This window comes from Puma concolor, chromosome C1 (assembly GCF_028749965.1).
Source record: "Puma concolor isolate L17-30 chromosome C1, mPumCon1.1.hap2, whole genome shotgun sequence".
In the NCBI taxonomy this organism is placed as follows: domain Eukaryota; kingdom Metazoa; phylum Chordata; class Mammalia; order Carnivora; family Felidae; genus Puma; species Puma concolor.
The window spans coordinates 125,682,876-125,703,979 of NC_141674.1; the positions used below are offsets into that span (position 1 = coordinate 125,682,876).

At 41.5% G+C, this 21,104-nt stretch overlaps 1 protein-coding gene and 1 non-coding gene across 6 annotated transcripts in view; both read right to left on the reverse strand.

Moving 5' to 3' along the window:
• The window catches only part of NCKAP5 (NCK associated protein 5), a 993,237-nt gene that overhangs the window by 820,049 nt on the left and 152,084 nt on the right, over nucleotides 1-21,104 (reverse strand). The gene's annotated exons all lie outside the window — the stretch shown is intronic.
• On the reverse strand, nucleotides 20,333-20,438 carry LOC112849110 (U6 spliceosomal RNA). The gene has a single exon (XR_015255704.1). It is a non-coding gene; the product is annotated as a U6 spliceosomal RNA (small nuclear RNA).

Sequence of the window (21,104 nt, forward strand, 5' to 3'; positions counted from 1 at the left end):
CCACCAATTACTATCTATAGCTGACTTCCCTATTTGCTTATTTTCTATAACTGACTTCCCTATTTGCTTATAGTACAGAAAAGAGTAATAAAGCAAAATGGGCAGTGCCATCAAAAGAGAACTGAGTGTAATGAATAAATGATGAGGTCAATTTCAGGCAGAAAGACAGTGACAAAAGGGAGTCTCTGGAGGGTCTAAGCCCAACCAGATCCCTATGCACTATCACCTGAAGACCTCTCTGCTCACTTTCTGGGAAGTAATAAAGTAGAGAAATAGGGCCAGGTTGTTCGTCCATGGCCAAGAGTTCATTCCACCAGGGAAGGATGGGTTTATGAGAGTAAGTTGGTGATTCTGTGGCTTATTCTACATGGACACACATTCTTTGGGTTCGCCTTTCTACTAAGACATCATGCCACCATAATGCATAATCCACCCCCTCTGATGTGGGCAGTAAGAGGCCCATATAGGGCCCCTTTCCATTTCTTGTTACCATTACAGAGACATACATTTACCTGTGCAACTTGAGACTGATTCTTCATTGTACCTTAACTGTCCGTCTTCAACAGACCAGACAGACTTACCAACAAATTTGCTCATACAGCCAACTTCTTATCTTGTCCCAAACCTAGGCCTTACAGCTTTCCCTTACCCTCACTTCTCATACACTAAAATTCCTTAATTCTCTCATAATAATCTTCTTCTCTACATTCCCACTACCATGGTCTTAGTATAACTTCATCTTGGATTTTCCCTAAACTAACAGAAATATTTCTTAATCAAACTTTATGCCTCAAGTCATGTGCCCCTTCAATCCATTTTTCATACTTCCCTCCCAGGTGTGATTCTAAAAGGCAATCCTGATTATATGTCCTTGTATTGGAAAACTAAATTCCTTATCACAGAATATAAGGCCTTTTGTAATCTGGCTCCTGTCACCCTCTCCATCCTCATGTTCAACCTCTCCTCTGATGATGCTCCACCTCCCAGCTCTGCTCACCCACTTGCCATTCCCAGAGCACCCTAGTTCTCCTTACTATTGTGCCTTTTCCTTTACAGTTCTTTGTCAAAAATGTCCTTCCTTCTGTCATCCGCCAGCCACTCTCATCTCTAAACCTATCAAACTTTTGATTCCACTCTAAACCTCTGGTAGGATTCCCCTACATCCATTAGGCAGATCTCCACCCAACCCATCGTGAGTTTCCCCAGCACCTGCTCTTTCTATGATAGCAACTATAATACCAGATTAAAAATTACTTGCTTACTTACCTCTCCCTGACGTTAAAGACCGTGTTTCATTTATAGGAACACACATACAGAACACAGTCCTCAATACACAGTTAACACTCACTAACTCAATGAATAAATAAATTCATCATTGTCTCTCAGTTCTGCCCTTCCATTCTTCCAGCAAATAATTTAGTTTCTGATCTCCCAGATGCCAGAAAGCAGCCACTTGAGTACTTAAAAAAAATCAACTGTACTGTAATGCTACTTAGGAGATTGAAGGGATAGAAAATGCATCCTACAATACTCAGACAAACTGGTCTGTAAGAAGGAAAGAACAAATATCCAATTACTGTGTTTGAAAGGGGAAACTGAAAATACAATCGTTGGCAGAGTTCTTCAATCAGATGCCTTGTCTTCTCGCCATCAAGGACTAGATACACACAGTCTGGAAACACTCCAACTCTTAGTGCAGTTGACAGGGGACTTGACCAAGCAACCTGTGCACAGATTTACACACTCAGAATGAGCTGATGACCAGCTGTCACCTGCCAAGAACAATTACAGCTTAGACTCATCTGAGATTTGTCAAGTCCAGGGACAGGGCAGCTCTATTAGTTATTCTAACCGCTATTTCATGAAAGCCTATTTCTGAAGGGCTGTAGTTATCTGTGCATAGAAAGACTTCCCAACTACTAAATAACAGGATGATGCAGAAGGATTCAATCCAGGGGCATGGGCATGGAGAGGGAAGGTTGGGCCTCAATGAATTATACCTAGGAATAAATCCACCAACTCATCTGGGTAGTATAAATAGTAGACCAAGGTAGAGTTACCAGCTAAACATAACATTTAAAATAAACAAACAGTAAAGCATTTCCTTGCTGATTACTCTCAGGCAAAATTTTATGCCTGCCTCATATAACATCATGATGTCTCAAGATCTAAATTAAATAACCCACTTGCTTTGACAGATCATTTGTTTATTCAGAAATTCATTAAAACCAGGAGTGTGTACAAAATCTAACAATATTCAAGGCTCCAGAATGTTTTTTTAACCAGGATTTCAGTCAAATATATCTAACAAACTGCTTTTGGAAATGACATTAGCAAACAAGTTTAATTCTGTGATATTATTTATAGACAAGCTGACATTACTCACCTAACAAAGCCATGCTTGTCTAATCCCTGATTAATTACAGCAGAAGGAAGCCTTGTAGAAGGGGACATCTTGCTCATCTGGAAAAAGGGTGACCTTGTGGGTGACACATGGGGCACCTCTTGAACCCAAGTCTGGCCTACCTGTTAATTTCTGACTGAAGATTACATACTTTATGAAAATTTCATTTTCACATGCTTTGTGGCCAGCCACAGCCCAATATCTTCTCCCAAACCCACCGTGAGCCCTCCAGCCCATATCACCTCTCTTTCCTTGACTCCTTAGACTACTTACACAACCTTGCTTTTGCATGTAACTTACACATAATCGAGAAAGTAGAACCATCTGATGAAATTTAGGACAGTGCTAACTAAGCACAGAGCAAATACCTAAAAAATGCTTTCTGAGCTTTGGGTCTCTTTTTACAAAGCTTGTGGTTCTCAAGGTGTGGGGCCCAGCAGCAGCAGCAGCAGCAGCAGCAGCAGCATCACCTGGGAACTTGCTAGAAAGGCAAATTAATGGCCCCACCCAGACCTGCAGAATCTGAAACTCTGGGGATGGGAGCGGTCACCTGTGTTTTAATGAGCCTCCTACAGGATTTTGCTGGAGTCTCAAATTGGAGAATTGCTGCATTAGGATTACAAGTCTGCACCTATTTGGAAAAATTTGACCAGTTTATGAGAAGGGGAAAATATCAAGGTTCTTATGATGAGTTCGAATAAGTTAAAAAACAAAAGAATTTCCAATTGTCTTTGCAAAGAACGACTTGCAGAAAGTAAACACAGTAAGATTAGGCATCTGAAAAACAAACAACAAACAAAAACCCAGGAAAATGTTTGTCTAATAAAACAACACAGATTATATTTCTAATTATCAGGAGAATCATTTAGCACTGAGTGTCAGGACAACCACAGCCTCCTGAATTAATTCTGATTCTGAGCTGAATGAATGTGCCAAGCTTATTCCCATGGAAACCGAGCACGATACAGATTGATAGGGTTATAGAACATATAACGGAGCTAAGGCAATTGCCAATTTTAGAAGATTAGCATAGAAAATTTGATGCCACACATTCATTTTCCAAATATCAGATGTGCTTCATCTATATTCGAGGATAAAGGACTGTCAAAATTTGATTTAAGAGAAAAGAAAAAGCCCTAGTACAACACAGCCTATCATCTTTGAGTTCTGGCCAAAATGAGGCAGAGGTTCTGTTTTCTTAATACTGCTTTAATTACAAGGAGACCGTTTTGAACATTGGTATTAAACAGGTTGCTATGGCTTCCTGCCTAAGAATTTGGCATGCAAGCTGCAGTCATGGGCGAGCTCTGAATGGTCTGAATAAGGTGCACACGAATAGAGTTTCTCAGCCTAAACCCCTGGCATAGAGCATCCATCAGGAAGAACACCGGGAGGTAACAGAGCACTAACAGAGGCACTGTCTCTCTTCACTTTCCTAGACACTCCTTCCATGGTTCTTACTGATCACCTGGTCATATAGAACACTCTCCCTGTATAAAAGAGCCTGCTTCAAACAGCAGCAGACCTGCTGTGGCTGTTTCTGAGCACAGAGAACCACGTGGAATGTTGTTCAGATTTCCAGAAGATTTGTTTGTTCCCTGGGCAACTTTGGCATTTCCAAATTTTATATATGACTGTGACTAACAGGGAAGAAAGCAAACAAGAAGTTCAAAGCTGAGCTAATTATGCTCAGAGACACGTTTTTGTCTCTGGTAAATAATAGAGAAGTAACCACGGGGGGATTTTATCTCTGTGTTCCCAGAGAGATACAAAGACCCTCAGGTAACACAAACACCAGAATGTTCAAAATGAGCAAATGCAATCTGCAGAGCTATGTTTATGCTTAATATCTATTCAGATATCTAAGACTCCTTCTGGCCTGAAAACTCCACTTCTCTGATCTCATAGCTTCTCATAGGGATGGTGTCTTTGAAATTTCATGCCAGGTTTTCACAATTTAGGTTTTTGTCAAGAAAAGAAAAAGTCCATAAGCAACATATGCCACAAATTTGAGGTTGTTTTTGTAAACACCCAGCTTTTGAGAGCTGTGCCTGACATTCAGAAAAGCTAGTGGTAGAGTTTCATATTTTGAAAGGGACGGGAAGAGAAACATATTTTTGGTAAGCAAATTGTCTGCGTGGGGGCTCCAGACAAGTTCATGGATTCCTTTCAGGATAGAGTAGTCCCCCTTATCCATGGCGGAAACGGTCCCAGACCCACTGTGAATGCCTGAACCAGTGGAGAGTACTGAACCCTATATATACCATGTTACTTCCTATACATACATACCTATAATAAAGCTTAATTTATAAATTAGGCACAGAGAGAGATGAACAACAACTAATAATAAAATAGAACAATTAAAATACACTGTCGTAAAAGTTATTTGAATATGGTCTCTCTCTCAAAATGCCTTATTGCTCTGCGCTCATGTTTCTTGTGATGATATGAGATGATTAAATGCCTACATGATGAGATAAAGCAGGTGAGTGATGTAGGTGTTGTGACGTAGCATGAGGCTGCTATCAACTATCTGATGATGATGATGATATGTAAGGAGGAAGATCATCTGCTTCCAGAACACAGTTGACCAAGAAATGCTAAAACACAGGTAAGGGGGACGTCTGTATTTACATTTACATGTAATGAAGCATAATATGTGTGAGGGAAAGGTGAGGCAGAGGTAAGAGATGGAACAACTAGTAAAGGGTATTTATTTATAAATAAAGGACCAAAAAGAAAATGATAAAAACAGCAAAGACATCCTGTAAGAGAAGAAGGAAGTGATTTTACCCTATGTCTTGCATTCAGCTATGCTGACCTGAAGGTCTAGAGAAGGTGAAGGAGTTTGTACTCTTTCTCCAAAAGGTCATAAACTCATATCCTAAAGCTTGACATGATTATCTCATAAGCTTTGATAGGTCATTATCTCAGCTCCCATAGATAAATTTGTTTATGGTTCCAAGAATAACCCAGTCCTCTCTGAAAGCTAGCGGTCACACCCAGGCCAGTGACCTCCTGATTCAAGGAACCTGCTGGTTGTCAATATTATTTGAATTCTAATACAGGTTTCCAACCCAAGATTGTTTTCTTCACATGGGGAGAAGTAGGCTCTGCAAGACTAACTTGGAAGTTATGGATATTTCAGTTACTGGATTGGGACTGCCAGATGTCACTAGCTTTATCTTCTTGTTTGCAAATGTGAGGCAGATTGACCAAAGTCACTTAGGGACTTATATCAAAGAATTATTATCTATTTTTGGTTTTAAACCCAGTACCAAATTGGTAAAATTAACCAGACTTTAACTGGGAAAAAAAGTCTGGTTAATTTTCTATTATCTGGATGTGATATAAATATTTAATTCACAAAGCTTATTTGCAAGTTTAAACTACTATCACAAGAGAAGGAAATACTCAAGTCCTTTGACTTAAGTCAATCATCTCTGGGTTCTAAAAATGCACAAGCTAGATGGAATCAGACATTTTTAGAAAGTTAGGTGATAAAAATCCATGCCAGGTGGACACATCTTGCCACCTCATCAGAGATCAAAAACCACAAAAACCAACCCATGACTCATGGCCAAGGAAAAGTGATATACAAGCCACGTGTTATTCTGCAGATCCCTTGATTTTCACAGGTAAAGAATGGATCCCAATTTGTTTCTGATGCAATACTATTCTTTCGAAGAGTTTCTCTCATCATTCACAAGGATTTAGAAGAGCATATACTTTAAACATTTATAAGTCTGGACTTCATTACCTGGAAGTGTATAATTATTCAATCTGAAATCTTGGGAATGTAAGTCATCTTGTAGCAAAAAACACAGAATCTTATGAAAAGGACACACACTGCTTTTAACAACTCGGAGGTCTGATTTTAGATTTGAAAAGCAATGTCAACCATAGATAATTGATTTATTTTTTGTTCGATTTATTTTTATTCAAGTGTAATTATCATGAAGTTATATTACATTCAAGTATATATGATCGGATAATTCAAGAATTCTATACGCTTCTCAGTGTGTATCAAGGTAAGTGCACCCTTAATCCTCTTCACCTATCTCACCCATCCCCCACCCACCTCCCCTCTGGCAATCACTTAAGTGAAAAAAGTCAGAGAAAGACAAACCATATGCTTTCACTCAAATGTGGCATTTAAGAAAAACAAATGAACAAAGAGAAACAAACAAAAAAAAAACCCAGACTCTTAAATACAGAGATAATTCATTTTTCAAAGCAGACAGAGGAAAATTCTATTTGCTATTAATTCAACTATAATTTAAATTTGGAAAGACTTAAGCTTCGTCCTTTAAAAAAAAAAAAAAATACTCACTTGGGGAACCTGGGTGTCTCAGCCGGTTGAGCGTCTGACTTCTGCTGGGGTCATGATCTCATGGTTCATGAGTTTGAGCCCACGTCTGGCTCATTCCTGTTAGCGTAGAGCCCGCTTCAGATCTTCTGTCCCCCTCTCTCTCTGCCCCTTCCCTGCTTGTGCTCTCTCTCTCAAAAATAAATAAATCTTAAAAAGAATATATTAAAAAATATTCAATAGGGTAGTCACTGTACTCCAAATCTTCCAAATGAGTGAGGTCTTACCATTTATTCAACCCCTCTGAAGTTCACAAAAGTGTGACCTTTGGCAAGGCTTTTCCTTGTAATTTACAACTCAAGCATATTTATCAGATTGGAGACACTGCTCCATTGACACATGTCTTTCTGCAGAATTTTGGAAAGCAAAAGAGTTGTGAGGTACAACTTGAGTAGAAGTTCTGCAAACCAGACACAGCAATAATTTATCTCAAATATCAGAGTATCAAATGGAATGGCCACACCTGGATGAGCCAATAATGCCCTTGGCAAAACAGGATCCTTAAATTTATTTTAAAGCTAACAGGGTGTCCATCGATAGATGAATGGACAAAGAAGATATGGTATGGATATACAATGGAAAATTACTCAGTCATAAAAAAAAGAATGAAGTCTTGTCATTTGCAACAACACAGATGGACCTAGAAGGTACTATGTTAACTGAAATAAGTCAGATAGACAAAGACAAATATCATATGATTTCACTTATATGTAGAATCTAAGGGAAAAAAAAAACAAATGAATAAACAAACAAAAACCAGAAATGGATCCATAAATACAGAGAACACACTGATGGTTGCCAGAGGGAAGGGGGATGGGGAGATGAGCAAAATGGGTGAAAGGGAATGAATAAGTTACAGAATATCTTCCAGTTAGAGAATGAATAAGTCATGAGGATGAAAGGTAGAGCCTGGGGAATGTAGTCAATGGTTTGTAATAGTGTCGTACGCTGACAGATGGCAGCTACACTTGGGATCAGCATAGCATAACAGATTTGTCAATTCACTATGTTGTACACCAGAAACAATGCAACATTGTGTATCAACTAAAATTTAAAAAGTAGAAAAAGAAAAGTTTATAGGGTGGCTTTGGGCAAAATTGTTTATAGGGTGGCTTTGGGCAAACGTTAAACTGGGATTACAAACCGACTTTTAAAAGGTCTATCTTGAAACATTTGAAAGGAATTTAAGCAAATAACTAATTCTTAGATAGTATAAATTATCTAATATTAAATTTCCCTCAGAAGTGAACCTTAGGGTTCTTATAATGGTGATACATTTGTGACATAAATCTCTTTCCCTATAATATTTCTCTCTTCTCCGCTCACTGATGCCTACAGTCCCATCATTAGAAATTTCCACCTTTATCACTTATTTAAATGCAACACAGAGGAGAGGCCCATTATTCTTGCTCAGTCACTGAAACACATCTTTTGCTGGGAACACACTGATAACTGAAATCTTCTTTTCTCCTTTCTTTGGTATCTCTCACATTGTACAAGACACTTGCTATCATAGAGTCATTGAGCTCTAAGGAACTTGACAAGACACTGGGGACTCAACCTGTTATCACAAAGACAAGCCAGTGAAGCTGAGGTTCGGAAGGGAAAGGAGAATTGTCCAGAGTGTCTCATCCAGTTAGTGAAAAGGCTGGGACCAGAGTGTGGAGCCCAGAGCCACTCAGCAATTCACTCCCTAGGCATTTACTGAGCCCTACTATGTGCTGGACACTGCATTATGTTGGGGACATGGCAATGAGAACTATAAATATCTTTTCCTATAGAAGCTTGAGATCAAAATGAGTTCCCAGACTCAAAAACCAATACAATGAATCTACCTATCTAAGTGTAATTATAGAAGGGAGTCTTTGATTAACTCTTTTCGATTCCATCTAAGGAACTTAATGACTAAGATATAAAGATTATTTCCTTAGAAGTTTTCCCCTGAAAATAAGTACTAGAATTTAGATTCCACAGACACATTTTTGACTGAGATTTCCGCAAATATAATTTAACTCACTAATGAATTTTTTTCTTATATAGAGCATGAATAGAGAGCTCAAGCATTTTAGTTGTATACTCAGAATTAAAGTTGTTTATTCATTTATTTAGTCTGTTTATTAGGTGTGTATACAAAGATGATGGACACAGAAATATTGATTTGATTACTCCTGATAGTCAGATCTAAACTAGTTACTATTAACAATAGCGAAGTTATTAACTTTTCTAATGGATCAATTTGTACGTTGTCATGGATGATGGGGAGTCTTATTCAAGTGTGAAACCTTAGTCCATTCAATTTTCCATTAATTCTCTCAGATAATTAGTTTTAAGAAATACCACCATGTTACATCTTACACTTTTCCAGTCCCCCTGGGAATATCTGAACCATGTGACAAGATCAGAAACCACAAAATTCAATAAGGAAGGGGCATTAACACTCAATACTGGACAAGCAGTCTTTGCTTCATGAAAGCATCAAGTGTCCCTACATTTTTTTTCACATCATGTACTTGTCACAACTGAATGGCCACTGCTTTGGTGTCTGGCCTCGGGTTTCCCCCACATCTCAAAACTCCATGACGGCTCTGTCAGTCCATGTGCACATAGCTTCATCTAGTTTACAGGCACCTTTTCCCGAATGTGCTGTATTTATATAGTTTGGGAAATAAGCAGAAAATACAATGTTTAGTTTGTGATCTACCATTTTGGTAGCTTTTGCAAAGCCTCCTCCAAAGGTATATTATGAGCCACTGCTCTGTTTCATTCTGGAACATCACATAAATGCTAGCTGCTTTCTGAGGGCTGAGTGAGCAAAGAAGAAATTGGATCCACGTGTTGGAAGGGAGTTGTGTCCTTGCCTGACTGTAGAGAGTTACTCCAGTCTCAAGACTGACTCAGTTTTCTACCTTCATTCCTCTTTCTGTCATATACAGAGGTTATATTATTGGTATTCATACACAGCCAAAGGGAGGAAAGCCTCCTGAACCCAACTCCTCAAGCGCATGCTTTAAGCTTCTATGACTTCCATCTGTGTGGCTCCCCACTGGGGCTCTCTCACCACCAGAGTTCTGAAGGAAGCATTGCGGAAATTCAGAGAAAAAATGCTGAATTTTTAATATAGCTATATTTTTTAAAGATTTTAATAGGAGCACAGAGCCTCAGACATAAGGTGCTCAATGAAAATTTGATAAGTGGAAGAATGGATGGCGAACTTCCAGGTGTGTCTGGGAAATGAAAAATCTCCCTATGGAGGGACGTGGTGCCTTTTCCCTGCTCTGGACAGTGGCAGGCTTCAGGAAAGATCTTCCATTGTGTACAAATGAGTGAGCCTGCTTCCTGGGCCTCTTGAGAGTGGTTGAGCACCTCCAGCTCTCAGGAACGTGCCATCTTTGGTTATTTAATTAAGAGAGTGTATGGATCACTTACAGTACTTGCCAGGATAAAGCTTTACTTAGTGGCTGCAGGGACACATAAAAGGAACAAAGCCAGTGCCTCCAGCAATGACACTTTGTTTTCTCTTTATTAGAGTGACTGTTATCATTCATGTTTTCCTTTTTCCCAGCCATTCATGGACCATCTCTCAAAGCTCCCCTCTGCTGGGCTAGACTATGGTAGACTATGGACAAGTTAAAATCCCTGTTCCATTTCCTAGTTCTTAGTTCATCACATTTCTCCCTGGTACTGGAGTTTAACTTTTTACTTTCTCTCTCTCTCTCTCTCTCTCTCTCTCTCTCTCTTTGCTCTTGTGCCACATGATACTTTATAAGTAGAGGAGAAAATAGAGGCTCAGCAAAATGTAAAGGGTTGAGGAGGGCACACAGCTAATCAGTAGCAGAGCTGGTCTTATTTTATAATGCTAAGAGCTGTGTGTCTTTTCTGTTAGCTGGTTTCATTTTCCTTTCTAAAGGATCCCTGCAGCAACACGCTTATCAACAGCAGCAATAATCTTGAGCTGGATCCTCTCTGAGCAGAGGACTTTGAACACTACATGTGTGACTTGAATGGCTGTGCCTTCATAATAACCACTGCATTTGCTTTTTTCCAATTTTCCCCTGGGATCTGGTAATCACATAGGAAAAAGGAAAAATGTTCTTCCTGCTCCTGCAAGACGAAGACTCCTTTTACTTAACTCATTTTTTGTTGTTAAAATGTTTTTTAATGTTTATTTATTTTTGAGAGAGACAGAGACAGAGAGAGAGAGAGATCGAGGGTGAGTGCACAAGCAAACGGGGGAGGGGCAGAGAGAGAGAGGGAAACACAGAATCCAAACAGGCTCCAGGCTCTGAGCTGTCAGCACAGAGCCTGATGCAGGGCTCAAACTCACAAAACATGAGCCCATGACTCAAGCTGAAGGTGGACCCTTAACTAACTGAGCCACCCAGGTGCCCCTAGTTAATGCCTCATTTAAAACAAGGTTTTGTCGTTGTTGTTATTTCCAGACAGGATTTCATTAACCAAGAAGTACAGATCTGATCCTTAATTGAGTATTCCAAATAGTACAGAGTATAGAATAACTAAGAAACTGGCCTGTGGTGACTTTGGTCAGACTTGGTTCTGGTTCAGAAACTCGGTGCCCACTCTTGCTAACTTAGGTGATTTTAAGCAAGCTATTTAACCTTTTAGAGCCTCAGTTTCCACATCTCGGGAACAGGAATTATGCTACATGCATCACAGGCTGCCGGAAGAATTAGATGTATATCAACTCTATGAGAGAAGAACAACAGTTGTCTTGGTCACCATAGAATTCTGTGAAGAACCAACCACAATAAAGATATGTTGAAAGAAAGAATCAAAATATGTATGATGGATCTGTGCAGTTCCTGGCACATCACCAATGGCCAATAATCTGTGTCTAAGTAAATTTTCCATCTTTCTTCTTTCTCTTTCATCTCTCCAGAAGATTGGGTTCCATGGTATGTGTAAAAGTAAACATTTAACAGATATAAATTGCAACAGTGGAAGAACTTTTGTAGAGTCACATGCCAGAAGTCCTTCAGAGATGAGAGGAAGAGTCTGAAGATAACGGAGTCACTCTGGATTAAGTGTAGAATACCAGCCATTCTTTATTATACAGCACACTGCTGACCATCCCCACCAGAGCTCAGAGTAAGAAAGACACCTCCAGGGAGGAATCAAAATCTGGGGTTCCTGGTTATGACTTTGCTCTTCGTCCCGAGTAAAAACTCCGTCCGTACACGATGACACGCACTCCAGGCTTTTCAAGGGCTCCTGGGGAAAGCATTTCAACCCAAAATATCATCTGTGATCTGTTTTCCATCACAGAGGGGGAAAAAAAAAGGTCTGATGTTGGACATTTAGCTCCATGGGAAACTACCACCACAAATTGAATTTTTTTTTTTTTTTTTTTTTTTTTTTTTAAATTTTTTTTTCAACGTTTTTATTTTATTTATGGGACAGACAGAGACAGAGCATGAACGGGGGAGGGGCAGAGAGAGAGGGAGACACAGAATCGGAAACAGGCTCCAGGCTCCGAGCCATCAGCCCAGAGCCTGACGTGGGGCTCGAACTCACGGACCGCGAGATCGTGACCTGGCTGAAGTCGGACGCTTAACCGACTGCGCCACCCAGGCGCCCCACAAATTGAATTTTGAAAATTCAATTCAATTTAAAATGCATTAAGGCCTATTTAAAAGAAAAAATCTTCTGGGGAGTCCTTTGTTATGTCAGGAATTTCTCTGGAAAGATGAAAAGAAACCACGGATGCATCTTTTGTATAAACCTGGATTCACATATATAGAACTTTCTTAAAATGAGGTATGAGGGCCTCAGGGCCTGCACCTCTTCCAGGCACTTCTTCAGAGAAGCTTTCCCCATCCTTGCACTGCTCGGAACACTAGTAGAAGCTCTCATCACAGCACACAGGAAAGTTTCTACACACAAGGGAGGCCAGACTGTTATCTGAGTAAAAAGCTCCAGGGAAACTACTAGAGAGGAGAGCCACCATAAAAAGTGTCATTGAAGCTATGGCACTGAGATGGCATTCAGAAAGAAGCCAACCGAAACACCAGAGGAAGGGGAAGCCAGAAAGCTCACTGATCAAAGCACAGAGAGGCATGCTCCTCTCAACTTTGAAATGTGCTTAAGGTACACCTAGATGGCACAGGTATTAGCAGCATGAGTGCTGTGGTAAGATAGACCTCGGAGTTTCCTAGTCATGTGATCTTGGACAAATTATTTCATTTTTAGCCTCAGTTTCTTCACCTGTATAAAGGGATGCTATAGTATCTCCCTGTAGAGTTGTTGTGAAAATTAAATGAACTAATACAAATAAAATATTTAAGTCCAGCACCCAGGATATAATAAATATGTTATTGGCTATAATTATTATCAATAGCACCAAGTCAGATGAAAATGAAAAGCCATATGGAATGATTTAAGGTCATCTGATTATTCACTAACACCATCATCATCATTCCATACTAAATGATCACACACTGAGGGGAATGTGTACTGGTCCCTCCTCTTTCCATCCCCAGAATCCAGTATCCCCAACCAATGGCTGGATTGTGGTCTCTTTCCCTCCTCAGAACCCAGTGGTCCTGTGCTTCATTTTCTCAAAGTCCTTTCTCAACCAAATGACAATCGGATAAGCTTCATGTCAGCCCTTTCAAGGGACATAATGCAGCTCAGTTTAGCACTTAAAAACTAATTTTAATTCTAGAATCTCAGTACCAGTCAGTGCTCACATCCAAGGTACCAACATACCCGAGTAGAGGATTAGGCCCTAATTAGAAGCAGGTCCTAAAATATTATATGAGGACCCTGGTGTTTCTGCTCGGTTTAAGTTACACTGACTTCCAATCATGCATTTTATCTTTTGGCATGCATACATAGGTGCCCAATAAATGTTACCTTTGGTGATAATAAAACAAAAGGCTAACTTTCAAAAGTGAAATAACCAAAAGACCATTGTCTGCATTCTTGGCAGCGGCCAGAGAGCCAGTTTTCCCAAGTCAGCAGCCTCTGAGGAGGCTGGCCAGGGGCCAATTCCCAGGGCTGGCGCATTCCTGGGGCCTGGCAAGAGGCCACTGGGACCCTGTTTCCTCTTGCGTTCTCTTTATGTAGCGGAAAATCTTTCCCGCTTCGAACCCTCCAAGTCTGTTTTGCCCCCTTCGAAGTAAAGAGAGAGAGAGTCACATGGGAAATGATCTTCAGCCCCTTCTCCAAATCAAGTCTCCCACTGCTCCGAGTTGGCACAGCTCGAAGCAATTGAAGGCATAAGACAAACAAAAGAGAGCTCGGCTCTGCAGCCCAGTCTCCAGCCTGATTCTATCAGGGGCAGAGGGCCTGGGGCCGAGGACCCAGCAGGACCCTGTGCACAGGGAGTCATTGTACACTTGTTTATAAGGCTATGGGCACTTCTGCAAGCCTTTGGAATAAAATTGCCTGTTATAAATAGACATTGGCTGAGCTTCAAGGGTGAGAGAAGTAGGCCAAAAGTTCCAGAAAAATATAATGCTCCATATAAGAAGGTCTGGAGTACAGCTCATTAACAGGGGACTACTGAGGCAGTTGGCCTAAGAAGAAAGGAATCCAAGGTCTTGTCTGATACAACCTGTAGCTAACACCTGGGGAACATTTCTGGTTGGTCACATCATGGATATGCCATTCAGTTTTTAAACATCATATATGAATATACGCAAATCAAACATTTAGAAAAAAGTCTTTTTCTGAATGTCTCTTTCCATCTGCAGACAAAGAAAACTGCCATCTGGAGTTGCGACGTCAGCTGGCTCCACATATTTTCAGGGAGGAGGAGGAGGTAACATGCCGAGCACTATGTGGTGTGCTGCATTTGAACCCCTTCCCTTGATTCTAACAGCCCAAGCTCTTTCTACTACATTACGTGGCATCTATTTCCTCTGCAGCCTCTAAAATGAGTGCCCTCCTGAAGCTGCCCCTGCTGCTTATAGTGTTGAGAGGCTGAAGTTTAGCAGTGAGGAAAGCCATCATGGCTATAATATGATACGTTTCATTGGCATAGAGTCCTACAATCTCCAAGACAACTTTCTGAGTCTTTGTTTCTCTTATGTTCATGGCAAACCCACTATCAAGGAGACAGAGATTCAGAGAGTTTAAGAAACTTGCTGAAGGCCACACATCTACTGAAGGTCTCAACTCAAGTTCAAATATGCAGACTTGGAGTTCTAATGCAATGATCAATCCATTATATGACACTCCAGCTACCCCACAGCATTGCACTAAGCACTTTTATCAGGACTTCTTAGACAAGACGGTGTCACTGGCCATGTGGAACTTGTGCTGTGAAGATACCACATCATATCGTTCTGGTTAAACCAAGTTGTTACCAACTTCCAAGGAAATGGGCTCAAAAGCAACTCATAGGAAACTGTTTCTAATAATATAGAAATAGTAACCTAATCTGGTTTACAATAGTGTTTTCTTCCCATTCCAGACTAGGTGTGGTATAGATTATAATAAGATAAATGTGCTGAATGTGTTCTGTTGGCCCCTAAACATCCACTTTCTATCCTTCTTTACCCTGCTCTGTGCCCCCAAGATTCTATGTAGGCCCCTTTCCCTCTGGTTTCCAAGTGGGTTCAGCAAATGGGAGGTGCCAGAAGGCCCTGGAGAGTGGATGGGGAAGTGGACTTTACATGCCCTGATTCCCCACCCTGCTGGGCCAACACTGGTTGGCTGCATCCCTCTATCTAAGGTGACACTTGCTACCAAGTGGCTCTCTCCTTCTGGCCACATGGTTGTATGGTCACGTTATTCCCCTGCCCTGTTATCCTGTTGAGTTCCCTACATCCTGCCCCGCCTTTGTAAGAGGCCTTTTATTAAACTGTCCTCCACGGGCACCTGGGTGGCTCAGCTAGCTGGTTAAGTGTCTGACTCTTGATTTTGGCTCAGGTCATGATCTCACGGTTCATGGGATCAAGCCCCACCTCTGGCTCTGTGCTGACAGCATGGAGCCTGCTTGAGATTTTCTCTCCCTCTCTCTCTCTGCCCTCCCCTGCTCTCTCTCTCCGCCCTCCCCTGCTCTCTCTCTCCGCCCTCCCCTGCTCTCTCTCTCCCTCTCTCTCAAAATAAATTAAAAAAATAAATTAACTTAAAAAATAAATAAACAAACTGTCTTGAGTGTGCCATCAGTTTCCTCCTAGGACCTCAACTGATGCAGTAAATAAGGAAATAATATTGTTGATGCAGTCTTTGTAGGAAAAACCATGTAAAGTTCCTAAGGTCCTCCTAAGAGGATGAAAAATTCTGACCACTTTAGATCTGGCTCTCTTCTACCTTCTCTTCCTCTTTGCTAGACCTCACCAAACAGGAAGTAGGTCAGATATTGTGCCTCAGGGACCTATCAGCAGAGCTCCAAACCTGGCCCACAAGATCTCAGAGTAGCTACCTACTGCCGCCACATCTGGCTGGTAATTTCAAACACTTTGCACTCAGCCTTGTGCCCACTCACACCAGATTATGGCAGCCCTTCATGACCTGGCCATCCTCAGGGACAGCAGGCCTATGACAATAGCTCCTCCTCCCAGAAAGGCCAACAGAACCTACTTATCTGCTGTCTCTGACAGATGGATCCCAGAGTTTATCAGACCAAATGATTTTATTTCCCTCAACGCATCTATGTGCATGAGAGCAGTCAATGAATTAATTGTATTAGGAAACCTACCAAGCTGAAGACAATTGCTTATGAGAAGGACTAGAAAGGTGCTGAAAGACAGAAGGCAAGCAAACCTCAGAGGCATCTTCGGAAGTGGACAATTATGACCCATTAAGCCTAGTTAAGGAACTGAAATTTTTGAGGAGGAAACATCTGGAACTGCCTGGAATGCAAAGGAACCTGGAGGAACCACTGTTTGGGCTTGTAGAGAGCAGCCCAGACAAATGGGATTCCGTGTTAGGCAAGAATTGCAAAATTAGTACATGAAAGGGACAGCATTGAGGCAGTGCATCTGGTGTTAAGTGAAGCGTTTTAATACAATGGCTCCTGGTTTTGCTGTTGAAATATTAATTGAAATTGGGATGAGTATGAGGGCTGTCACATGAATAGAAAACTGGCAGAAAGATCATAAATACTGGCTAAGCTGAGCCAAGGCAACAGAACATGGCAATAGAAAGGGAAGTGAAAATGCTGCCTAATTCCCAGCCATGAACCCTGTGGATGCTTACTAAATATTAATTGAGAATAATGAACTATACTAGAGGATGGTAAATTAGTGTGAGACAGGCTGCTGAAATACAGCTAATATATATGTACAGTTGGTATAGCATACACTGAAAAATGAGAAGAAAGGAAATCAAAATGATTTAGCTGTGTGATGTACCAGGAAGCGTGGGTAAGAGGATGGGGGAGGGATGGCAAGAGGGACAAGAGGAAAGTTAAGACAATAATTCAGGATCACAATAGAGCTTTCTTAGGGTCTCGGCAATTCCTCAAGTATAAGCCAGGCACCTTTGAGTCATACTCTATTCTTTTAAGACATTGTGGTTTTCTCAATAAACTTCTTCAGGGACCTCAGGGACACCACAGATTAAATTTGGACCAATTTCATGGATGGAGATAAAGCTGTCCTCCTTGGGAAAGCCCTCTCTGATCAATACAGTCAGAAGAGCAAACTCCTTCCTAAATCCCATCACTCTTGTTTGCACCACTGTATACCTCCTGGTATTACTATGATTTGTATATATGTGACTATATTTTGTAAAGCCTCATAAAATGGAAATCATGCTTTGCATTTCTAATTGAGTGCTAAGAAATAGCACTTCACAGTGCTAAGTGACCTTAGTAGGTGCTCAGTTCCAGTGCTGATCAATTAGGAACACTACAGAGGAAAACACGCACCTGTCAGGGAGAACACGCCTACTGGGTTGGAAGACCAGCTTCTAAGGAGATCGATAAAAGCTCTACCTCTTGTTATGGACAAAACACTAGAGAATCTGCCACGGGAACAATCTTAGGCTGCCAGAGGAGGATACAGAAACCTCAGTTGCCATGGAAACTTGTATGATCTGATGACTCCCATTGTTGAAATATGGTGAAACACCAGGAGAATGACAAGCAGATCCCTGAGCTCTAAGAAAACACAGAACACTCCAAGCAAATGTCGCTGCTCATTTGTACCTATTTCTTACAACGCAGTATCATTTTATCGTAAATAACAGAGCATTTACAAAGGGCTTTCAAAATGTTTCCAGTTCCTATCTTGATTAAGTGATCTCTGAGACCCCATGTATGTATAGGTCTATGTCTGCAGCAGGCAGACAGCACTCACTGCAGCAGGTGAGTACAGGTGATGGAGCCAGGTGTTTCGGAGATCCTGCTCTGTGACCTGGGTAAGGTCAGCCATCTGTGTGCAGGTCTTATGGACCAGACTTGCTAGACTAATGGCAGAGGAAGCTACCTAATCACTCTTGGGTCACAGATACCTTTGAGAATATGATTATAGCTATGGACTCCCTCCCTATAAAAAAGTGCACATATGCACATACATATAAAATTTAATACAATGCATTTCAGAGAATTCAAAACCCCTGAAGCGTTTTCATAAAGTTGCCCGATCAAGCACCTTGGAACTCAAGAGGGTCGAGGTATCATGTTAAAAATCTCTGATGTAGGGGCGCCTGGGTGGCGCAGTCGGTTAAGCGTCCGACTTCAACCAGGTCACGATCTCGCGGTCCGTGAGTTCGAGCCCCGCGTCGGGCTCTGGGCTGACAGCTCAGAACCTGGAGCCTGTTTCAGATTCTGTGTCTCCCTCTCTCTCTGCCCCTCCCCCGTTCATGCTCTGTCTCTCTCTGTCTCAAAAATAAATAAAACGTTAAAAAAAAAAATTAAAAAAAAAAATCTCTGATGTAAAACAAAAGTCTTTATACACATACTGGAATCATCTTTGGTAAAACTGAAAAGGTTGTCGTCCACCCTCCCAAACGTTTGATCCAGTGCTCAGTGCCTCCCTCCTCCAGGTAGTGCCCCCTTACTCCATATCCAGTATCTCCTGATAGTGTGTACTGAGTTCACAAATGGCCACTAACCTGTGAGTTCACTCATTCATTCATCCATTCATTCACTGCACGGCATGTTTTTCATGTGTCCAACTTGAGGGACCCAAATGTGAGTATGACAGGGCTCATGTCCTCTAGGACCTTACAATTCAGCTCAGTCAGGCCTGATTTTGCTTTCCAGGGGATACTGGGCAATGTCTGGAGACAGTTTTGGTTGTCACAGCTGGGGGAAGGGTGCTATTAGCATCCAGTGGATAGAAGCCAGGGGTGCTGCTAATATCCTACAATGCACAGAACACCCTCAACTTCACAACAAAGAAATACAGCGTTCAAAATGTCAAATACACTGAGAAACCTCAATTTATGACAGACAGGCATGTGACAAAATGTTGAACGCAGTGAAAAAGACCAGAGGTAAACATTATGGCAGCTCAGGAAAGGGCATTTTAATAAAAACTTTGGAATATAGGATTATGGCAACAGACTGCCTTACTTTCAATGACAAGAGGAAGGAAGAAGGGAAGAGAAGCCATTCAGGGTAAGCCATCACCATACTGAACGGAGTCATTCCTCTGTGTAACACCAGAGAAGGGGGCATCAATTTCAAGTGGTGAGCAAGCAAATGGCATTTTGGGGGGAATTCCCTCAGGGGAAATGATGTTGGCACTCTACCCACCCCCATCACTCAGGGGCTCACCCAAAAGAATGTGCAGCCATGTGATCAGTTCATCACTCAAGTTATAAAACCTGTTGCATACTGCGTGACAGCTATACTTTGGATGCACCTTGTAATCCATAATTCCTCCCTACTCTACTCCCATTCCACTCTATATCTCCATCTGGTACATGTATACACCACAATGAGTCCCCAGGTGGGTAAAAACACAAAGTTATAGATACAATATATTATAGAGAGATTTTATATATATAAACACTATCATAAATTTTAATCTCCGTGGAAGCTGGTTCCAAGACTTGGTTAATCAGAAAAGGCACAAGACCAGAAGTCAGACCTAGACTGAGTTCCAACATATGCATTCTTTATTCTTTGTATCTCCCTCCCAACCTCCAACCCTTTGACAACTGTTTTAGGAAAATCAGGCCTGGTCTGTCTCATCAGCAGGCAGAGATATGGGAGATTTGCTGATACACCTGTATACTTCTAGCCTGTTGAAGCTGGGGCTGTTTACAATTGGAAGCACAATGCAAGGAGCTCCCAGTCACTGCCATACACTCCCAGTCACTGCTTCTGAGCTGCTACCTGTGGAGTGACAGCATGATCTGGAGGCAGCCACAACAGAGTTGAAATCCCAAGTCTACCACACATCAGTTCTATAGCCCTGAGGAAATTCCTTAACCTGTTAAGTTTCAGAAGTTTTATTCATAATAGGAATAATTAAGGGTCGTCGTTAGTGAATGACAATTTCCATCTTAAGCACTGAGCAGAGTGTCCTGGCACATAGTAAGCCTCAGTAAATTTCAGCTATTATCACCAAGGGAAGAGAGCCATCCTGGTCCATACTCAGTGCATGGTCACTGCCTGAACATGCTAAGCTGTCTGCTAAAGTGGCTTGGAGGGTAGACTTTACCATCATCCTTGTGCAGGAGCCATGCTAATATTCTCCGTATCACTCCAATTTTTAGTATATGTGTTGCTGAAGCAAGCACAAAGATTTTTTTTTTTTATCTTTAAGTAATCTCTACACCCAATGTGGGGCTTGAACTCACAACCTGAGAGTCACATGCTCCACTGACTGAGTCAGCCAGGCACCCCAGTAGACTTTACCAGTCCCCACTGCCAACATACTCTACGTCCACTGCTTAGGTATATTCTGTTTCTGCTCCTTTGTCCTGCCTTCCACTCAGATTATTTTCAACGGCAATATTGCTCATATCTCCAGCCTCCCTCCCAGCACTGTTCTTGGTGGGTTCTGATATTTTCCTGCTCATATGTGGCCCCTTTAAGACCCTTAGCAACCCGTTATTTTGGGCTGTGCCTACCTGGCCAAGCCTCCCTGTCTTTTCCCAGCCCATCTGCACCAAATCAATCCATAGCCTCCAGGTGTCTATGCTGCTGGAGAGACCTGGTCAGGACATTCCTCCAGCATGTTCTTGACCTGCCATGATAGGCTCAGCTAGGCTGCAAGGCAGATTCATTATGTATTCACTTAAGCATTTGACACTTTTCTCATTCCACCATTGTCTACTGTCAAAGGGGAGCAGTCAAAGATTCAGCACAACAAAGCCAGTCTGTTCCCCACCTATTGCTTCTTCCCAAAAATGAGCTTTGGCTGGATCCTCAGCACCACACCTTCCCACCCACACCTGGATCCA